Below are 22330 nucleotides of genomic sequence, written 5' to 3' on the forward strand. Positions count from 1 at the left end.
CTTATGTAATACATGTACCACTAGCCACTTTAAAACGTAGCACTTTATGTTTACACCTACCAGTACTCATCTCATATGTGTATACCGCTCTCTATACCATCTACTGCATTTGCCATGCCGTTCTGTACCGTATCCAACTCATTGTCAGGAGTTCGAGACATATCTTTACCGTAGAGCTTGTGGTGTGTATAAGGTAGTAGTTGTGGAATTGTTAGGTTAGATTACTTGTTGGTTATTACTGCATTGTCGGAACTAGAAGCACAAGCATTTCGCTACACTCGCATTAACATCTGCTAACCATGTGTATGTGACTAATAAAATTTGATTTGATTTGATGATTTGATTTGATAATTGTATGTGTGGGGTACAAAGATGAGGTAATCATTCAACTTATGACTTGTTAAGCAAGCTTTTATTCCTGAATTTATTTAGTATTCAAACAGTTTTCATTTCATCTTTTTAAATTAATTTGTAAAAAAACAAATAATAAAAAAATACACTTCAATGTTATGGGGTACTGTATTGTGTGTAGGCCAGTGACACAACATCTAAATGTAATCCATCTTAAATTCAGGCTGTAAGACAACAAAATGTGGACAATGTCAATGGGTGTAAATACTTTCTGAAAGCACTGTATATCATATGATGTAGTTAGCTGGTGTCTTAAATACCTGTCCAGGTGCTGTGAGATCCGGCATGTGTCTGAAATGTAGTCAGCCTGAAACACAGCCTTTGACTAGGTTCACCTCTTCAATATGTGACTCATTTCAGGAAACGAGCCGTATGTCACACGTCACTACTTCAGAGGAGCAGTATTTGAACGTAAACATACATTTTTTGGTGTTTTTGCAGAAATGCCTTCTTAAACATGTAAACTTTCATGTGCTTTAATAACAAACTTTTTTTCCATCCATAAATACGAATAAAATTGTAAAACTTTCGAGCCTAGTTGGTTTAGCTATGGAAACAGTCAGGAACCTTCCCACTAGCCATGATTGGTTGAAATAATGTATGGGAGATGAGTTTGGATTGGTCTGCCATGTAGCGTGCTTCTGTCTATAACGTGAGATATTCAGTATGTGTTGACAGTCCTTTCTACTGCACRGTTTTTGAAAGATATAACTTTAGCCATCGAGAACAACAAAAGTTTTGCTAATTTTCTCAACAACATTGATGTCCAGAATTTAGCCGGGGCTATCGACAGATCAGTAGGAAAAACTGATGGGCTACTTTCTGCACACGCGACGGTCAGTGTTAACCGGAGTGACTTGACACAAAGCTGGCCACACAAGATGTAGCTACAAACAAAACGGAGTTAAATGCTTCCAGTCTGCCGTGAAGCGTTCATCCATGTATGCGGGTAGGAGTCTTGCTACATTTTCCATATAGAAGTTTCTAATTTTGTCAGAACGTCATTTTTATTGCAAGTTAAAGCTTACTGTTAGTTAGCTAGAACATTTCAAGCTTGCTAGTTATAGCCTAATGTTAGCTAGTTAACATTGAACCAAGTTTGTTATATTCATACTACAGCTATGACAATGTTTGTATTGGTAGTAGTATGAGTTGGGGTTATGCTGGTTCATTGTTTAGCTAGCTAGCTACCATGTCTAAACAAAAAACTACATTTCAGCCGGATTATTACATGACGCATCAAATTAGCAGGTGTGTCTGGGGATGACTAAGGCCATCGATTGTATTTCATGAACATGTGTACATGTCTAGACAATAGTGACCCATCCACTTAGCTAGATGTGGGTGAGGGGTGGTAATAGCATTTCCTTCACATGACCCAACAATTTAGACAAGTGTGTCGGGTATAGTTAGCTAACGCATTTTTGTACATCGCACTGTAATGTACAATTAACCTTATTTTAGCACCCCCCCAAAAAAATACTTACAGGTCAACTGTAGTATGAATACCATTGTGAAGCACAATTTCTCACCTTTCCAGCAAAATCAATGACGAGGCCTTCATGCTGCCTGTCTCTGCATGATTGAAGAAGGCAATGAGTACCGTTGTGTTCTTTTAAAAAATTGCGGGTGGGGAAGCGAAACCTACTGTGTGATATCGTTTTATTTCTTATTCTTATCCATATTCTTTTAAACTGCATTGTTGGTTAGGGGCTAGTAAGTCAGCATTTCACTATAAGGTCTACACCTGTTGTATTTGGCTCATGTGACTAATACAATTTGATTTGATAGGGAAAGGGGGATATAAGCCGTGTGGGGAAACTGCTTTTTTCACCTGATCTGTCCAACTTATCACCTCTAAAATGTAAATAAAACACTATAAAGAGTTTATATAATGTGTCATTACATACCTATTTGAAGGCTTGTGTCGAATTTGAATCGCGTTTTTAGGGCGGCGCTAAAGCTATCTACAGAAGTAAACAGCGTCTGTCGCGGCTTTTGAGAGTCATGGTGGCTTGCGGTGATGATGCAAAAAATGTGTGCATTCAGTTCTACAATTGACTAGGTATCCCCCCTTAACCTGTCCCTGTCCCTTTCTTGTTTTTAATCTGCGAGAGAAGTGCTACACCTGGTGGAGAGATGCTGTACAACACAGGAGTTGCATTATGCGTGCTGTACGTTACGTCATGACACGTCACAATTTAACGTACCGCGTCAGAGGGGTCTGTTTTTTCTTTTCTTTTTTTTAACTTTTCTCCAATACTATCAGGCTTTTTCCCATGTCAATCAACGGTTGAATAGAAACATAGTTTCATTACCCAGATGTTGATGCCACCACAGTCGCTACAGTCTCATTAGTTTTCATTGCAGTCTCGTTTGAATGCTGTGGTTGCACACATTTGTACGGAATGGGGTTAGTCAACAGTAATCTAATTACATCAACATCTAATAACGATAAAATATTTATAAAATATTTTTATCTGGACACTTTTTGTTTTTGATATTGCTACTATGCAAGTACTATCACTGTACTGTTTACACCATCTGTATCCTGATCATGTCACAAATAAACTTTTTGGGATATAGCGTGTGTTTACCACATGGCCTCACACATGTGAATCCTTAAAGAGATGGATGGGACTAAGGCTTAAGAGGGTGTGAATGATGCTGAATGGGTGTAGACAAAGAAGAGCTCTCCAGTAGGTGTACCAAAATATTCAAGGGACATTTTCTCAAAAGTGGGGTTAGAAGTTTATCAACTTTCAAAGCGGAATTACTTTCACATTGTTCCTCAACTGCAGTGTACGATATACCATTTTCGAAACACAATTTCAAATTATGCTACATAAGACCGAATCGAGGCGGTCGGTCACATATGGACATTTACAACGTACAGCATTTATTAACACCCATTACAACAATTCAAATTTATCTCAGCCAAGCTGAACAGGTCAGCGACCACTATGCCAATTACAATAACTACTAGAAACAAGATTGCTGTATTATGTGGACCAAAGCAGAGTCCTTAGCAGGACTAATCATTGTTGTTTTGGGTTATACAGTATAGTTTATTGGTACACTGAGTCGGTACACTGAGTTCCAGGGACTGTTTGTGGATTACATCTGCTTGGGAGGACACACACACAGCTTCCTTCAATGAGAGTCTGCATGCGTATCCCCTTGGGGTCATGGAGGCCTTTCTTAACTGCTGTGCAAGTTGGAACGAATACATCTCCCCTCTGTGCCTTCAGCGCCCAACAGCCAGAACCATACTGTTCATATTGCTCTACAAGTCCATGCTGTCTCTTCCTAGTGGAACTAGGTTCAAATTGGTTAGACAGGGGGCCTTGGCAGGGTACATGAGGCCTCCTCTCCCCCATCTTAACCCCAGTTACTCATGAGCTCAAGCTGTATGCTTTTATATTTAAAAGCCACCTTGCTGACACATGATAGTAACAGCTTTCTCAAGATTTAAAACCAAAGGTTATGTTTAAAATGCTTAAGGATCCACCCCTTTTTTTTTTAAATGTTTGCCTAAAATGACATACCCAAATCTAACTGTCTGTAGCTCAGGACCTGAAGCAAGGATATGCATATTCTATTTGAAAGGAAACCCTTTGAAGTTTGTGGAAATGTGAAATTAATGTAGGAGAATATAACACATTATATCTGGTAAAAGATAATACAAAGAAAAAAACATTTTGTACCATCATCTTTGAAATGCAAGAGAAAGGACATAATGTATTATACCATCCCAGGTACAATTTAGATGTTGGCTACTGGATGGCAGCAGAGTATGTGCAAAGTTTTAGACTGATCCAATGAACCATTGCATTTAAGTTAAAAATGTTGTATCAAGACTGCCCAAATGTGCCTAATTTGTTTATTAATACATTTTCAAGATCTTAACTGTGCACTCTCCTTACTTACAACCTCATGCTAATCACATTAGCTCAACCGTCCTGCAGGGGACCCACCGATCCTGTAGAGGTTTTAAAAGGAGCAGGAGCAAGGACACTGCAGTCCACTTTTGATTACTGAACCAACTTTGACCATACATCTGCAAGGGAGAAGCTGCAAAAGAAAAACAAATGTTGGTTCCTATTTTGGGTGGTTTCCAAAAGTAGGCCTCAGAATATTTCCGATTATAACTAACAAGATCTCCTTTTAACACAATGAGAATGCTTTGATCCCTCATTCTGTGAACATGAAACGTTAAAACACAAAAGAACCATTACACTCATACTTCTAATGTTGTATTATTCACCATTTGCATACCCCTCCCTTTAATCTGGTAATTACATTCGACAAATGCGCTCACTCACTCACTGACTCATACCCCCGTTTAGGGCAGGCCTGGTTGTAGCTAGATATGATTGAGTCACGTCGGGGACAATTTTAGCATTTTAGCTAACCCTAAACCTTACCCTTTCCCTAACTTTAACCTAATTCTCCTGACCTGCCACGTTAATTTTCCTAACCTGCTGCGTAAATTCTCCTAATCTGCCCTCGAAAAGTAACTTCTGCTATTCCAGACCTGCCCTGAGAGCAGTGTCAGTAGCCACTAATGCGATACAGCTGTATTTTCATGATAACCATTTTTCCCTACCTCCTCTCAGCCCTTAAATAAAAGTAGCTTTCTGTGGAGGGACAAATAAAAACACTCCATGTCACACCAACAGTGTTTGGCATGCTGGCTGCTACTACTCGCCATTGAAGGTCTGCTCACCATACCATTTTGTGAGGAATGCTCACATTCTCCTCAACACTCTGGATAGAGAAACAGAGAGTGGTAGGGCTGTCACTAGTGCTTAAGGTTTCCAGAGGGAAGCAAGACTGGGAGATCAGCGAGACTGTTCAGATCACCCCTCTTCTCTGCAGGCATCTTATCCAGGCTGATTGTCAGAGACAGAACCCTAAGCCGGCTGCAGACGGGCTGAAATTACATTACCCACTGAATGAGTAGAGATTCWTCTTTTTAAAAGTGCTTTCCCCTTTACTAGCAATACATCAGAGTGCAACGTGTAGTCATACCACTTGATTTTCCCCAATAAAGGCCCCTACGCTTTCTGAGATAATGTGATTCAGGAAGGCAGGAGTCTTCTCTCAGCTCCTCCGTTCTTTGGTAGTAAACACACAGCGATGCATCTGGAGATAGTGTACAACTCAATGATGTGAGTTTCTGACAGATCGCTTTAATAAAAGATCCAAAAGGGGGTTCCTGAGCTGAGTTGTTTGTAGACGATTATCAGGTGGAATGGAGAGAGCACGCAAAGACAGATACCATGGTCTTGTTCTGTATCGCAACATTTTCATAATGCTTTTCGCCTAGACCTAATAGTCTGGACCTGCCAATTTCCCCTCCACATGTTTCACAGCTAGGCTGTGTCCATCACATTAACAACAGAGCAGAAGTCCACGCTAATGAGACAAAAAGCATCCCTTAATAGCCGCCTATTGATTCAACATTATTATGCGTGGGGGAAAACACTTCCATTCCATTGAGGCAAAACAAAGTGTGTTGACTATCTACCAGCCCAAAACTGTTTCTTTGAAACCAATTTGTTTTGAGAGTGACAACTGGCCTCACAGCTCTGAAACATGCATCATTAGTAAATTGGCCCCTAAAGGTCGCTAAAAGAAAGAGGAGGCCAATAGCTCCACAGGAAAGGAATTAACCTACATTGTTGCGAGTAAAGTAAACATCTCTATTAGGCGTACCACACTATGATATAGTGACATGTTTAAAAATTATATTTAATGACAAAACATGTTTATGCATTGGTTAGTCATTACATAAAACGAACGGCAAAAAAATGTAAATTCAAAACTATTACCTGTAATTCCATTCTATAAATTTAGAGCTCTATTCAATCTGTAAGCGTTACAGATTCCGCAATGGAAATGCAAAAGGTCATTTCCGATTCAGCTGATATATACAGCATTTACCATGAATTCAGTCTCTGCTATAACGGGAACATTGCCCATAAATTTCAATCACGCTGTAAAGCTGAACTTCTGTGATGTGGTTTGAATTGAGCCCCTAGTCGTTCTGTCCTCCTTTTTTGTTTATTTTTATTTAAAACAAATTGTTCTAAAGGCACCCGCAGAGGAGAACACCCCCAAGGGAGAATCTGCCATGATTTATTTTTGTCGATGGACAGACTATAACTTGTATATTCCCACTGTTGTTTATTATCTACAAAATAATTGAACATAAGTGGAAAAGAGGGCAAATATCCCCCGGCGCCTTTCTGTTTTAATTTTCCAAAAGTTACCAAGGTTTGTGTTTGTGTGTGTGAGCGCGTATGCATGTTCTTCTCTCGGTTGGTTTTGATTTGGAGGCACTAGTCACCTTCAAAACAGTTCTAATAAGTTGAATCTACTACTACTGCAAGGCAGTTGCAATGAGAAAATGTCTTCTTTGTCTTTGGGTTAGCGCTCAAGACGCAAAACCACTGTCCTTAATGCTTGATGATATCTTGGAGTTGTTTGTTTCTGTGGAATTATTGTCACTAGAAAGTGATTTTCTCTCAAGGAAGCACAACCTTATCTCCAACAGTAAAACCAGCAAACCTATACTTGAGACTGCGAACTCAATATACACACTGCAAATTCGCCAATAAGTTTGGCCTCTAGCAGTGGCTTTCACTTCAATTTCAAAATAAATACAAACGTAATGGCTTATGTTTTGCCTCTGTCCTTGAAAGTAGAAAAAGGGGGAGAGAGAGAGAGCACAAGCAAGCGAAAGAGGCAAATATATTTTGTCCATGACAACCTACTGAGGTGAACCATAACCATACATCTCTTCTTCTAATGTTGCTGCAAACATGTCGTCATGTGAAACATTGCCTTTAAATATGAATACCCACCACCTGTCTGTCTTGCTGAGTGTCTCTGTAAATGAAAACAGATGATATCTTCGGTACCCCCAAAAGATGCAATCCCTCTCATGTGCAAAAATGTGCCATAAATCTTATAGTCTGCGTAGGTGGCTCRTACTGTTGGCAGTCATTCAAGCAAAGCACTCACTTTGTTTCAAATACTGAGCTTCAAAACAGCTCAACCAGAGCTATTTTCACCACTTTAGATGTGGTTTGACGTCTTTTGAAATTATTGTGACAGAAAGAGAACGACTCAAGAGAATTAAGCACAAGTTATAATGTATGGTTGAGCAGTCCATAAATTGTAGCATGCGGATAACAAACAGTAGGACCTAATATGCACCATGCACTCACACAAATAACAAATATTTGTGCAAGTAACTTGGGCATATCGAGTAATAAAAAACTGCAGGAATATTCAAGAGGCATAAACACACTTACTCTGAGGCCTCTAGGGACTGTTTCCCAAGCACTGGAACCTAGGGACCTTGTTCATGCAAGGAGCGTAGAAGTACTAACAGCATATATGGAGGTAGAATCTTCTCTAGAGCAAAACAGTACATCTGAGCAATTGACAAATCATCCCCAGGCAGCCAGCAGCTCAAAGCAGGTAAAGATAGGGAAGGAGAGAGCGAGAGAGAGGCTAGAAAGGCTTATTGGCTGAAGAAAGCTTCGGTGCATTTGTGAAATTCACTTACTGCTCTCATTCATCATTTCCATAGAAAACGCCAGCTTTTGAGAAGAATTATCTAAATGAAGCAGATTTCTTGGAGGACTGCCAACATCCAAAGGTGGAGTAAAAAAATACGATTCATTATCAATAAAGGGCAGAGGAGCAAAACATAATTCCTTCCTTTTCAAGTTGCCCACCCTCGCAACCAATCAACAATCTTAAAATTAAAAAAATTACTTCACAGAAATATGTTATGTGGAGATATGTGAACAGGGTGCAGTTTCAGACCGTAACCCATGTCTATCCAGTTATGTGTGGAAGTAGAGAGACAGTCTTAAGACAGTTGATGATGATGAAGGTGTCTGTCCGTCTGTCTGTCTACAGACCTCATGCTTGGCTGGTGCCAGTGACCACCCGGAGTCTCTGACAGAGTCAGGTGTGAGTTCCATGCCTTTGGCCATGACTGCCTACTTTGACCCAATATACTGTACACTGAGTATACTAAATATTAGGAAAACCCATCAGCATTGCGGTTCTTGACACAAACCGGTGTGATTGGCACCTACCACCATACCCCGTTCAAAGGCACTTAAGTATTTTGTTTTTAATGTTTTGTATACTCAGTGTATAGGGAATAGGGTGCCCTTTGGGATGCATCTATCACTCCAGTGTTAATTGCTAAATTGTAATTACTTCGCCACTATGGCCTATTTATTGCCTTACCTCCTTACTTCATTTGCACACACTGTATACAGATTTTTCTATTGTGTTATTGACTGTACTTTTGTTTATCCCATGTGTAACTCTGAGTTGTTGTTTTGTCACACTGCTTTGCTTTATCTWRGCCAGGTCGCACTTGTAAATTAGAACTTGTTCTCAACTGGCCTACCTGGTTAAATAAAGGTGAAATTAAAAATAAATACAAATAAAAATGTGAAATGTCATCCGATCAACACTCATGGCAGACATACAGACACCTAGGGCTGATTACTAGTAAAAGGCGATGAGGAGAACCACACGTTTGGCGGATGAGTAAATAGGGGAGAGATGATCTAGGGGGGCATATTGTCGACCAATGTACATACCTGTACACATCAGGGACTGGGGTTACATGCTACGATTTGTCTTGAGCTAAATCCATCTATACTGAACAAAAATATAAAACGCAACATGCAACAATTTCAACGATTTACAGTTCATATAAGAAATCAGTCAATTGAAACTAATTCATTAGTCCCTAATCTATGGATTTCACATGACTGGGCAGGGGCACAGCCATGGGTGGGGAGCCAGGGGAGCCAGGCCCAGTCAATCAGAATGAGTTTTTCCCCACAGACAGAAATACTCCTCAATTTCACCAGCTGTCTGGGTGGATGGTCTCAGATTATCCTGCAGGTGAAGAAGCCGGATGTGGAGGTCCTGTGCTTGCGTGGTTACACATGGTCTGCGGTTGTGTGGCCAGTTGGACGTACTGCCAAATTCTCTAAAATGACGTTGGATGTGGCTTATAGTAGAGAACATTAAATTATCTTGCACACTCCCTTAAAACTTCAGACATTTGTGGCATTGTGTTGTGTGACAAAACTGCACATTGAAGAGTGGCCTTTTATTTTCCCCAGCGCAAGGCGCGCCTGTGTAATGATCATGCTGTTTAATCAGCTTCTTGATATGCCACACCTGTGGATGGATTATTTTAGCCAATGAGAYATGCTCAATTTCTGGGATATTTTATTTCAGCTCATGAAAGATAGGACCAACACTTTACATGTTGCGTTGTCTGTTTACAATGGCAGTGATTAAAGTAAGCGCCCAGTGAAAATGCAAACTCATACCCAAATAATGTTGTTGACTCATCCTATACTCGTATTAGTGGCCAAAGCATAAATTGGACACGTTTTTTTTTTTTTTTCAAAAACCCCACCTTGAACTTGTATCTCAAAGAGATTACTTAAAAAATGCTTGCTATTTCCTCAGAGGATGATGTCATCTTCCTGAGGAGGATGTTCTGGCCAATTAGCGGTCTACTCACATCAATATTTTTAAGGACCGGTATACACCCACACCATTCTTTTGTTTGGTACAACCACACCTTCCAACATACTTAGTTACAATTTTGTTGGGGAAAAACTATTTCACTCATATTGTAATTAATTATAGGTCATATTTCATAGACATCTGGAAACACTGGACAGTTACTTGTACCCTTTATTTCAGGATATCCTCACCTTAGACCCTTAGGCCATGTGACTAGCATTGATTCTGCCAAATACCTACATACACTACTAGTCCCTTGCATAGATGGAGAGACGCAGCTTTCAGTTTCAAATTATAATGACCCCTTCCATCACAGACAGATAGGCAGAATCAGATTTCCCAGGGCTGTGTCCCAAAAAGCACACTTTTCCCTATAAAGTGCACTACTTCTGACCAGGGCCCTATATAAGGAATAGGGTGCAAGCCTGGRACACTACATTGTTCTGTTAGTGTTGTGGTAGAAATTTAACTGAGCTAGTAATCAAATAAAGAATTATAGTAATTAAATAATTATATGGACAATGGCAGAAAACAACCCTGAATTCATATGCAACAATCCAAGCTTTTACTAATCAAATCATGGCCAATTGTTTTGATTTTATTTTAAATATTCCTCTCACATCTCAGCAATGATGTCACGTACGTCAAAGAGAGGAGACCAAGGCACAGCGTGATGTGAATACATTCTTCTTTAATTAAAGGAAGATCACTGAACAACTAACAAAACAACAAAAAAACGGACGGGAAGCTAATACAACGAGTGCTGACATGCAACTACACAAAGACAATTACCCACACAGACAGGTGGGAAAAGGAAACCTAAGTATGGTTCTCAATCAGAGACAACGATAGACAGCTGCCTCTGATTGAGAACCACACCCGGCCAAACACACAGAAATACAAATCATWGAAAAAAMAACATAGAATGCCCACCCAAATCACACCCTGACCAAACCAAAATAGAGACATAAAACGCTCTCTACGGTCAGGGCGTGACAGTACCCCCCCTAAAGGTGCGGACTCCGGCCGCAAAACCTGAACCTATAGGGGAGGGTCTGGGTGGGCATTTCACCGCGGTGGCGGCTCTGGTGTGGGACGTAGACCCCGCTCCACCTCTGGCTTGGCCCACTTAGGTGGCGCCTCTAGAGCGGGGACCCGCGTAGCGGGCCCCGGACTGGGGACTCTCGTTGCGGGGGCCGGACTGGGGACCCTCGTTGGGAGCTCCGGACTGCAGGCCGCCTCTGGAGGCTCCGGGCTACAGGGCGCCTCTGGAGGCTCCGGGCTGCAGGGCGCCTCTGGAGGCTCCGGGCTGCAGGGCGCCTCTGGAGGCTCCGGGCTGGAGGGCGTCTCTGGAGGCCGTCTCTGGAGGCGCCGGGCTGGAGGCCGTCTCTGGAGGCTCCGGACTGGAGACCGTCGCTGGAGGCTCCGGACTGGAGGGCGACTCTGGAAGCTTCGTGCCATGTCTCACCCCTGGAGGCTTCTTGCCATGGATCATCACTGGAGGCTTTGTGTCATGGATCATCACTGGAGGCTTCGTGCCATGGATCATCACTGGAGGCTTCGTGCCATGGATCATCTCTGGAGGCTTCGTGCCATGGATCATCACTGGGAGGCTTCGTGCCATGGATCATCACTGGAGGCTTGCTGCCATGGATCATTACTGGAGGCTTCGTGCCTTGGATCATTACTTGGAGGCTTCGTGCCATGGACACCACTGGAGGCTTCTTGCCATGGATCAACCACTGGAGGCTTCGTGCCATGGATCATAACTGGAGGCTTCGTGCCATGGATCATCACTGGAGTGGAGAGACACACAGGAGGCCTGGCTCTGGGAGCAGGCACAGGACTCACRAGGCTGGGGAGACATGCAGGAGGATTAGTTCTTAGCACAGGCACATGACTCACCAGGCTGGGGAGACATGCAGGAGGCCTTGTCCTTGGCCGAGGCTCCGGATACACTGGGCTGTGGAGGCGCACTGGAGGTCTTGAGCTAAGAGCCTGCACAACTCGTCCTGGCTGGATGGTGACTTTGGCCCTGCATGTGCGGGGCGCAGGCACAGGACGCACTGGGCTGTGCAGACGCACTGGAGACACAGTGCGCAGAGCCGGCGCAGGATATCCTGGGCCGTAGAGACGTACTGGAGGTCTGGAGAGCAGGGCTGGCACAATCCTTCCTGGTTGGATGCTCACCCTAGCCCGGCAGATGCGAGGAGCTGTGATGTAGCGCACCGGGCTAAGAACGTGTACTGGAAACACCGTGCGCTCCACCGCATAACACGGTGCCTGACCAGTACGACGCCCGCCACGGTAAGCACGGGAGTTGGCTCAGGTCTCCAACCTGACTCTGCCCCACTCCCCGTGCCTCCCCCCAAAAAAATGTTGGGGCTGCCTCTCGGGCTTCCTTGCCAGCCGTGTTCGTCTCGCCAACTCCATCGTCCGGTATCCCTCTTCGCACTGCTCCATAGAATCCCAGGCGGGCTCTGGCACTCTCCCTGGGTCGACCGACCACCTCTCTACCTCCTCCCAGGTTGTCTCATACCCCTGGCCACGCTGCTCCTCCTTAACACGCTGCTTGGTCCTTTYGWCGTGGGTAGTTCTGTCACGTCCGTCAAAGAGAGGAGACCAAGTCGCAGCGTGATGGGAATACATTCTTCTATAATTAAAGGAAGATCACTGAACAACTAACAAAACAACAAAAGAACGGACGTGAAGCTAATACAACGAGTGCTGACATGCAACTACACAAAGACAACTACCCACACAGACAGGTGGGAAAAGTCAACCTAAGTATGGTTCTCAATCAGAGACAATGATAGACAGCTGCCTCTGACAACCACACCCGGTCAAACACACAGAAATACAAATCATAGAAAAAAGAACATAGAATGCCCACCCAAATCACACCCTGACCAAACCAAAATAGAGACATAAAACGCTCTCTACGGTCAGGGCGTGACAAATGAACATGGTTCACTCAACCTATGATTATTTATTTGCAATAATTTGAAAATCTAATCATTAGTAACGTTTCAAGAAACATTTAATCAGTACCAAATATTTAATCATTAAAATGAAATATTTCCAAGCTTCATGAATACGTAGGATATTATTAGCAAGGGGCATCGCAACAATGTGCAAATTATTTACACAGTATTCCACTACTTGATAAAAAGCTATCTCATTATATGTTGTAAAGGCACTTAGCTTGGGAAAATGTTCCCAGTATTCCAATGGCAAAGGGCTAATTACTATTCATGGCTTGCACGTTTCGTCACAATATTGTTTTTAACGTACATTTTTAGGACTGATGTCATTCTACTCAATGCATTCTCACTGGGCGCTGATGAAGATTTGGTATAAAGTGAATTAATGTGGCCTGAAAACACAATGCCAATTCTAAAGAAGGCAAATAATTAGTAGGACAAGCTTTCATCATAATTTTGATGTCGCCAGATTGACTTTAGATGCCGTATAACGTTAGCTAGCTAGCTAAGGTTGTGTAGACAATTTTAGCTATCTGATGACAGCTTTGCATCCGTCTTTAGAAAATTTGAGAACATAATGATGATGGCAACATTGTTTCCTACTAAATATGTGCCTACTTCAGCAATGTCATCGTATTTCCAGGACACTATAGTATAATTTAGACTAAACTGTTGTTAGCCTCCGTCCAGAATGACTGGACTTATCATGACTTTTGGTTCCCAAAACGGCKGAGGAAGGTTTGACAACACGGAGGTGGAACATGCAAATAATATTCCACAACCCGGTGAGAGATATAGTTTACATACAGTATCGTATAGTTTCTTGTAGAGGCACTTAGGGAAGTCAAACTTTCCCATCAAGCAACATGTTGGTATACAGTATCCTAATGGCCACTGCAGAGAGAGCAACAGCCCGGTGAGGACGGATGACTGGTGTCAATTAATAATTTGAAGAGTTCCTGGGCTCTCGGATACACAGTCACAGTGCTGCAGCCTCAGTACTGAAGCCTCCCTCCCTCCACCATGCTGGCTCCAGCATGCCCCAGCTGCCAATAACGCAGCTCAATAACCCAGAGTAGAAACCCCTTCTGTTCTGTCCAATCTGCCCAGCCAGACGCACTATTATCCACAGCGACTTACAGCCTTACCAAAACCAACATTCTAGCAGCGCCATACTTTCTCTCAGCAGGGACAAGCAGTATCTCCGTTTCCCCCATTTGCAATCTGCTGCGTCAAAGGACAGTTTCCAGTCTCCACTCAAGCAGTCTTATAGCTGTTTATAAGGAGCCTTCTGTTCACCAAAAACAACACGGCTGCACTTCTGTTGCTAAAAGGGGTCTGGTTTCTTGAAGTTAGACACAGCGAGTGAATCTACYCACTGTGACTATTAAAACCTTCCCTAACCAGAAACCGTGGATTGATGGTAGCATTCGCACAAAACTGAAAGCGCGAACCACCGCTTTTAATCAGGGCAAGGCAACTGGAAACATGACCGAATACAAACAGTGAAGCTATTCCCTCCGCAAGGCAATCAAACAAGCAAAGCATCAGTATAGAGACAAAGTGGAGTCGCAATTCAACGGCTCAAACACGAGACGTATGTGTCAGGGTCTACAGTCAATCACGGATTACAAAAAGAAAACCAGCCCTGTCGCGGACATCGACGTCTTGCTTCCAGAAAAATTAAACAACTTTGCTCGCTTTGAGGACAATACAGTGCCACTGACACGGCCCGCTATCAAAGTCTGGGCTTTCCTTCACCGTGGCCAACGTGAGTAAAACATTTAAACGTGTTAACCCTCGCAAGGCTGCCGGCCCAGACGGCATCCCTAGCCGCGTCCTCAGAGCATGCACAGACCAGCAGGCTGGTGTGTTTACGGACATACTCAATCAATCCCTATCCCAGTTTGATGTCCCCACATGCTTGAAGATGGCCACCATTGTTCCTGTTCCCAAGAAAGCTAAGGTAACTAAACGACTAATCGCCCCGTGGCACTTACTTCTGTCATCATGAAGTGCTTTGAGAGACTAGTCAAGGATCATATCACCTCCACCCTACCTGATACCCTAGACCCACTCCAATTTTCTTACTGTCCCAATAGGTCCACAGACAACGCAATCGCCATCACACTGCCCTATCCCATCTGGACAAGAGGAATGCTTATGTAAGAATGCTGTTCATTGACTACAGCTCAGCATTTAACACCATAGTACCATAGACCATAGACCCTGGGTCTCGACCCCGCCCTGTGCAACTGGGTCCTGGAATTTCTGACGGGAGGGTAGGAAACAACATCTCCACCTCGCTGATCCTCAACACTGGGYCCCCACAAGGGTGCGTTCTAAGCCCTCTCCTGTGTCCCTGTTCACCCATGACTGTGTGGCCATGCATGCCTCCAACTCAATCATCAAGTTTGCAGACGACACTACAGTGGTAGGCTTGATAACAACAACGACGAGACAGCCTACAGGGAGGAGGTGAGGGCACTCGGAGTGTGGTGTCAGGAAAACAACCTCTCACTCAACATCAACAAAACAAAACAAAGGACATGATTGTGGAATTCAGCAAACAGCAGAGGGAGCATCCCCCCCATCCACATCGACGGGACACTAGTGGAGAAGGTGGAAAGTTTTAAGTTCCACGGCGTACACATCATGGACAAACTGAAATGGTCCACCCACACAGACAGCGGGTGAAGAATGCGCAACAGCGCCTCTTCAACCCCAAGAGGCTGAAGAAATTTGGCTTGTCACCTACAACACACAAACTTTTGAAGATGCACAATTGAGAGTGTCCTGTCGGGCTGTATCACTGCCTGGTATGGCAACTGCTCCGCCCACAACCGCAAGGCTCTACAGAGGGTAGTGCGGTCTGCACAACGCATCACCGGGGGCAAACTACCTGTCCTCCAGGACACCTACAGCACCCGATGTCACAGGAAGGGCAAAAAGATCATCAAGGACAACAACCACCCGAGCCACTGCCTGTTCACCTCGCTATCATCCAGAAGGCGAGGTCAGTACAGGTGCATCAAAGCTGGGACCGAGAGACAGAAGCTGTTTTTCAATCTCAAGGCCATCAGACTGTTAAACAGCTATCACTAACATAGAGTGGCTGTTGCCAACATACACACTCAAATCTCTTGCCACTTTAATAAATGGATTTAATAAAGGTATCACTTGTCACTTAAATAATGCCACTTTAATAATGTCTACATATCCTACATTACTCATCTCATATGTATATACTGTATTCTATACCATCTACTGCATCTTGCCTCTGCCGCATGGCCATCGCTCATCCATATGTACAGATTCTTATTCATCCCTTTACATTGTGTATAAGGTAGTCGTTGTGAATTTGTTAGATTACTTGTTAGATATTACTGCACTGTCGGAACTAGAAGCACAAGCATTTCGCTACACTCGCATTAACATCTACTAACCATGTGTATGTGACCAGTAAAATTGGATTTCAATTGATTGTTGACAGCAATGGGTAGGAGAGACAGAATGGCAGTAGAACTGCTGACGTGGAGAGGTTCCTTCATTGTACAGKTATACTGTAGAGGTTAATGTGAGGTGCAGATTTTTTTGAGATGCCATAAATGCACCGTGTAAACAGTATAACAGTATGTATTATTATTTAAAATGACAGCCTACCAAAAGGCCTCCTGTGGTGACGGGGCTGGGATTAAAAATATATAAATATAGGACAAAACACACATCACGACAAGAGAGACAACACAAAACTACATAAAGAGAGACCTAAGACATTAACATAGCAAGGCAGCAACACTACATGGTGGSAGCACAAAACACGGTATAAACATTATTGGGCACAGACAACAGCATAAAGGGCAAGCAGGTAGAGACAACAAAACATCACACAATGCAGCCACAACTGTCAGTAAGAGCATCCATGATTGAGTCTTGAATAAAGAGATRGAGATAAAACTGTCCAGTTTGAGTGTTTGTTGCAGCTCGTTCCAGTCACTAGCTGCAGCGAACTGAAAAGAGGAGCGACCCAGGGATGTGTGTGTTTTGGGGACTTTTAACAGAATGTGACTTGCAGAACGGGTGTTGTATGTGGAGGATGAGGGCTGCAGTAGATATCTCCAATAGGGGGGAGTGAGGCCTAAAATGGTTTTATAAATAAGTATCAACCAGTGCGTCTTGCGACGGGTATACAGAGATGACCAGATTACAGAGGAGGATAGAGTACAGTGATGTGTCCTATAAGGAGCATTGGTGGCAAATCTGATGGCCGAATGGTAAAGAACAGTACCTTTACCTGCCTATCTGTAAAGTATGTCTCCGTAATCTAGCATGGGTAGGATAGTCATCTGAATCAGGGTTAGTTTGGCAGCTGGGGTGAAAGAGGAGTGATTACAATAGAGGAAACCAAGTCTAGATTTAACTTTAGCCTGCAGCTTTGATATGTGCTGAGAGAAGAGCAGTGTACTGTCTAGCCATACTCCCAAGTACTTGTATGAGGTGACTACCTCAAGCTCTAAACCCTCAGAATTTGTAATCTCACCTGTAGGGAGAGGGGCATTCTTCTTACCATTCTTACATTACCTTTGTCTTGGAGGTGTTCAGAACAAGGTTAAGGGTAGAGAAAGCTTGTTGGACACAAAGAAAGCTTTGTTGRAGAGCATTTAACACAAAATCCGGGGAGGGGCCAGCTGAGTATATGACTGTATCATCCGCATATAATTGGATGAGAGCGATTCCTACTGCCTGAGCTATATTGTTGATGTAACTTGAGAAGAGCGTGGGGCCTAGGATCAAGCCTTGGGGTACACCCTTGGTGACAGGCAGCGGCTGAGACAGCAGTTTTTCTGAATTTATACACTGCACTCTTTGAGAGAGGTAGTTAGCAAACCAGGCCAAAGAAATAGAAAAAGGCCTATAACTGTTAAGATCAGCTTGATCTCCCCTTTAAATAAAGGAAGAACCGTGGCTGCCTTCCAAGCAATGAGAACCTCCCGAGAAAGGAGAGACWGGTTAAAAAGGTCTGAGTTAGGCTTGGCAATGATAGGGTCAGCAACCTTAAAGAAGAAAAGGTCTAAACCATCTGACCCAGATGTTTTTTTGTGGTCAAGTTTCAGGAGCTCCTTAAGCACCTCTGACTCAGTAACTGCCTGCAGGGAGAAAACATTGTAGCAAGGCAGGTGAAAAAGAGGGAGAAGCATCTGGGATAGTCGCATTAGAAGGGTTGGGGCATGAGGAAATATTGGAGGGGCAAGGAGGCATGGTTGAGTCAAATAGGAATTCGGACTTAATGAAGTGGTGAMTAAAGAGCTCAGCCATGTGCTTCTTGTCAGTAACAACCATTAACAACCAGTAACAACAACAACATTAAGGGACATGGGCAGCTGTGAGGAGGAGGGTTTATTCTCCAGGTCTTTAACCGTTTTCCAGAACTTTTTGGGGTTAGACCCACAGAGAGAGACTTGCTCCCTAAAGTAATTAACTTTCGCCTTCCGGAGAGCCTGAGTGCACTTATTTCTCATTTGCCTGAACGAGAGCCAGTCAGCCTGAGATCCTTTCGCCAAATGCAATTCTTGAGGTGGAGTAACTCTGCAAGACCACGGTCGAACCAGGGGTTGAACCTGTTTCACTGAGCAGCCATTACACACACAGACTGTAAAACAGTGATCACGAAGGTCAATACAGAAAACACCAGACTGATACCTATCAGGATTATTTGTGAGGATAACATCGAGAAGAGTAGCCTTTTCTGGGTGTCTGTAGTCTAGGTGTTTGGAGTCTAGTTTAGTTTATTAATTCGACTACTTTAAAAAACAAGCACACATAAAACTTAAAAGCCATACATGCACATGAATAAAATCATCGAGGATAACACACAAMAAAGTCTGGGACTTACTTCCATTGTGGTCCTCTTGAGACAAGATGGCTGGACAAGATCAAACACAGTATGGCAGTGAAATAATAAAAKAAAAACATAGAAGAAGAACATCTATCTCATCATTCCAGTTACATCATAGGGGTTATTCATATGGGCACAGAAGACATCAAACATATTTTTACRTTATTTTTAAAGCTGTCCAGAGAGGACGTTGTTTTTATAGGCAGAGGCAACTCATTCCATTCATACCATGTGGGATTGGTAATCATCTGAAAAAGATGTAGGGAGTAGGGAGATGTAGGGATGTAGGGATGTAGGGAGTGGGGGTTGTGTAAGCACAACCCCCACCTGTGGACGTCGGGCCCTCATACCACCCTCATGGAGTCTGTTTCTGACCGTTTGAGCAGACACATGCACATTTGTGGCCTGCTGGAGGTCATTTTGCAGGGCTCCTCCTTGCACAAAGGCGGAGGTAGCGGTCCTGCTGCTGGGTTGTTGCCCTCCTATGGCCTCCTCCACGTCTCCTGATGTACTGGCCTGTCCCTGGTAGCGCCTCCATATTCTGGACACTACGCTGACAGACACAGCAAACCTTCTTGCCACAGCTCGCATTGATGTGCATCCTGGATGAGCTGCACTACCTGAGCCACTTGTGTGGGTTGTAGACTCCGTCTCATGCTACACTAGAGTGAAAGCACCGCCAGCATTCAAAAGTGACCAAAACATCAGCCAGGAAGCATAGGAACTGAGAAGGGTGCTGTGGTCACCACCTGCAGAACCACTCCTTTATTGGGTGTCTTGCTAATTGCCTATAATTTCCACCTTTTGTCTATTCCATTTGCACAACAGCATGTGACATTTATTGTCAATCAGTGTTGCTTCCTAAGTGGACAGTTTGATTTCACAGAAGTGTGATTGACTTGGAGTTACATTGTGTTGTTTAAGTGTTCCCTTTATTTTTTGGAGCAGTGTATATTTATACACTTGAAGTCGGAAGTTTACATACACTTAGGTTGGAATCATTAAAACAACTTTTTCAACCACTCCACAAATTTCTTGTTAACCTCTCTTGGGTAGGGGGCAATATTTTTACGTCTGGWTGAAAAGCGTGCCCAAAGTAAACTGCCTGTTACTCAGGCCCAGAAGCTAGGATATGCATATATTTGGTAGCTGATTTGAATAGGACACTCTAAAGTCTCTAAAACTGTTAAAATTATGTCTGTGAGTATAACATAACTTATATGGCATGCGAAACCCCGAGGACAAACCATCACAACAAACAAAAATGTTTTGGCCTACCACTGTTTTCAATGGCTGTCACTTTATTATAAGGCGAAATCCTCCCAGATTTCAGTTCCTATGGCTTCCACTAGATGTCAACAGTTTTTAGAAAGAGTTTCTTTCTGMTTTTTTGAAAAATGAGCCAGAAATGTTAGTTTTTCTAGGTGGCTCCCATTTTGGCTGTAGTGTTTCCAAGCGCGTGGAAGAGAGCGTGTTCTTTGGTATTTTTCTCCAGTAAAGACAATAATGTTTCTCCATCTTAAATTTTATCGTTTATTTATGTATTAGGATACCTAAGGTTTGATTATAAACGTTGTTTGAATTGTTTGGAAAAGTTTGGGATTAATTTTGTATGCATTTTGATGTAGGGAAACTGGYTGAATTATTGACTGAAGCGCGCCAGCTAAACCGAGTTTTTATGGATATAAAGAAGGACATTATCGAACAAAATAACCATTTGTGATATATCTGGGACCTTTTGGAGTGCCAACAGAAGAAGATCATCAAAGGTAAGGCATTTATTATATCGCAATTTCTGACTTTCGTGGCGCACCTGCTTGATTGAAATATGTTTTACATGGTTTTGTATGCGGGGCACAGTCCTCAGATAATCGCATGGTGTGCTTTCGCCGTAAAGCCTTTTTGAAATCTGACACTGCGGCTGGATTAACAAGAAGTTTAGCTTTATTTTGATGTGTTACACTTGTGATTTTATGAAAGTTAAATATTTATAATTCTGTAGTTTGAATTTCGCACTCTACAATTTCACTGGATGTTGGCCAGTGATACGCTACCGTCCCACCTGCCCATAAGAAGTTGTTAACAAACTATAGTTTTGGCAAGTCGGTTAGGACATCTAATTTGTGCATTACACAAGTAATTTTTCCAACAATTGTTTACAGACAGATTATATCACTTATAATTCACTGTGTCACAATTCCAGAGGGTTAGAAGTTTACATACACTATTACATACCACGTTCATCTGCACAAAAAAATTGTACGCAAGTATAAACACCATGGTACCACGCAGCCGTCATACTGCTCAGGAAAGAGATACGTTCTGTCTCCTAGTGATGACCGTACTTTGGTGCGAAAAGTGCAAATCAATTCTAGAACAACAGCAGAGGACCTTGTGAAGATGCTGGAGGAAATAGGTACACAGTATCTATATCCACAGTAAAAGCTAGTCCTATATCGACATAACCTGAAAGACCGCTCAGCAAGGAAGAAGTCACTGCTCCAAAACTGCCATAAAAAGCCAGACTACGGTTTGCAACTGCACATGGGGACAAAGATCTTACTTTTTGGAGAAATGTACTCTGGTCTGATGAAACAAAAATAACTGTTTGGCCATAATGACCATCGTTATGTTTGGAGGAAAAATGGGGAGGCTTGCAAGCCAAAGAACATCATCCCAACCATGAAGCACGGGGGTGGCAGCATAATGTTGTGGGGGTGCTTTGCTGCAGGATGGACTGGTGCACTTCACAAAATAGATGGCATCATGAGGATGGAAATTATGTGGATATATTGAAGCAACATCTCAAGACATCAGTCAGGAAGTTAAAGCTTGGTCGCAAATGGGTCTTCCAAATGGACATTGACCCTAAGCATACTTCCAAAGTTGTGGCAAAATGGCTTAAGGACAACAAAGTCAAGGTATTGGAGTGGCCATCACAAAGCCCTGACCTCAATCCCATAGAAAATTTGTTGGCAGAACTGAAAAAGCGTGTGTGAGCAAGGAGGCCTACAAACCTGACTCAGTTACACCAGGTCTGTCAGGAGGAATGGGCCAAAATTGACCCAACTTATTGTGGGAAGCTTGTGTAAGGATACCCAAAACGTTTGACCCAAGTTAAACAATTTAAAGGCAATGCTACCAAATACTAATTGAGTGTATGTAAACTTCTGACCCACTGGGAATGTGATGAAAGAAATAAAAGCTGAAATAAATAAATTATTATTCTGACATTATATTATTCTGACATGTCACATTCTTAAAATAAAGTGGTGATCCTAACTGACCTTAAAACAGAGAATTTGTACTAGGATTAAATGTCAGGAATTGTGAAAAACTGAGTTTAATTGTATTTGGCTAAGGTGTATGTAAACTTCCGACTTCAACTGTATATTATTATTTTTTAAACAGGACAATGACCCAAAACACACCTCCAGCCTGTGTAACG

The sequence above is a fragment of the Salvelinus sp. IW2-2015 genome, linkage group LG30, assembly GCF_002910315.2.
Source record: "Salvelinus sp. IW2-2015 linkage group LG30, ASM291031v2, whole genome shotgun sequence".
Taxonomy (NCBI): Eukaryota; Metazoa; Chordata; class Actinopteri; order Salmoniformes; family Salmonidae; genus Salvelinus; species Salvelinus sp. IW2-2015.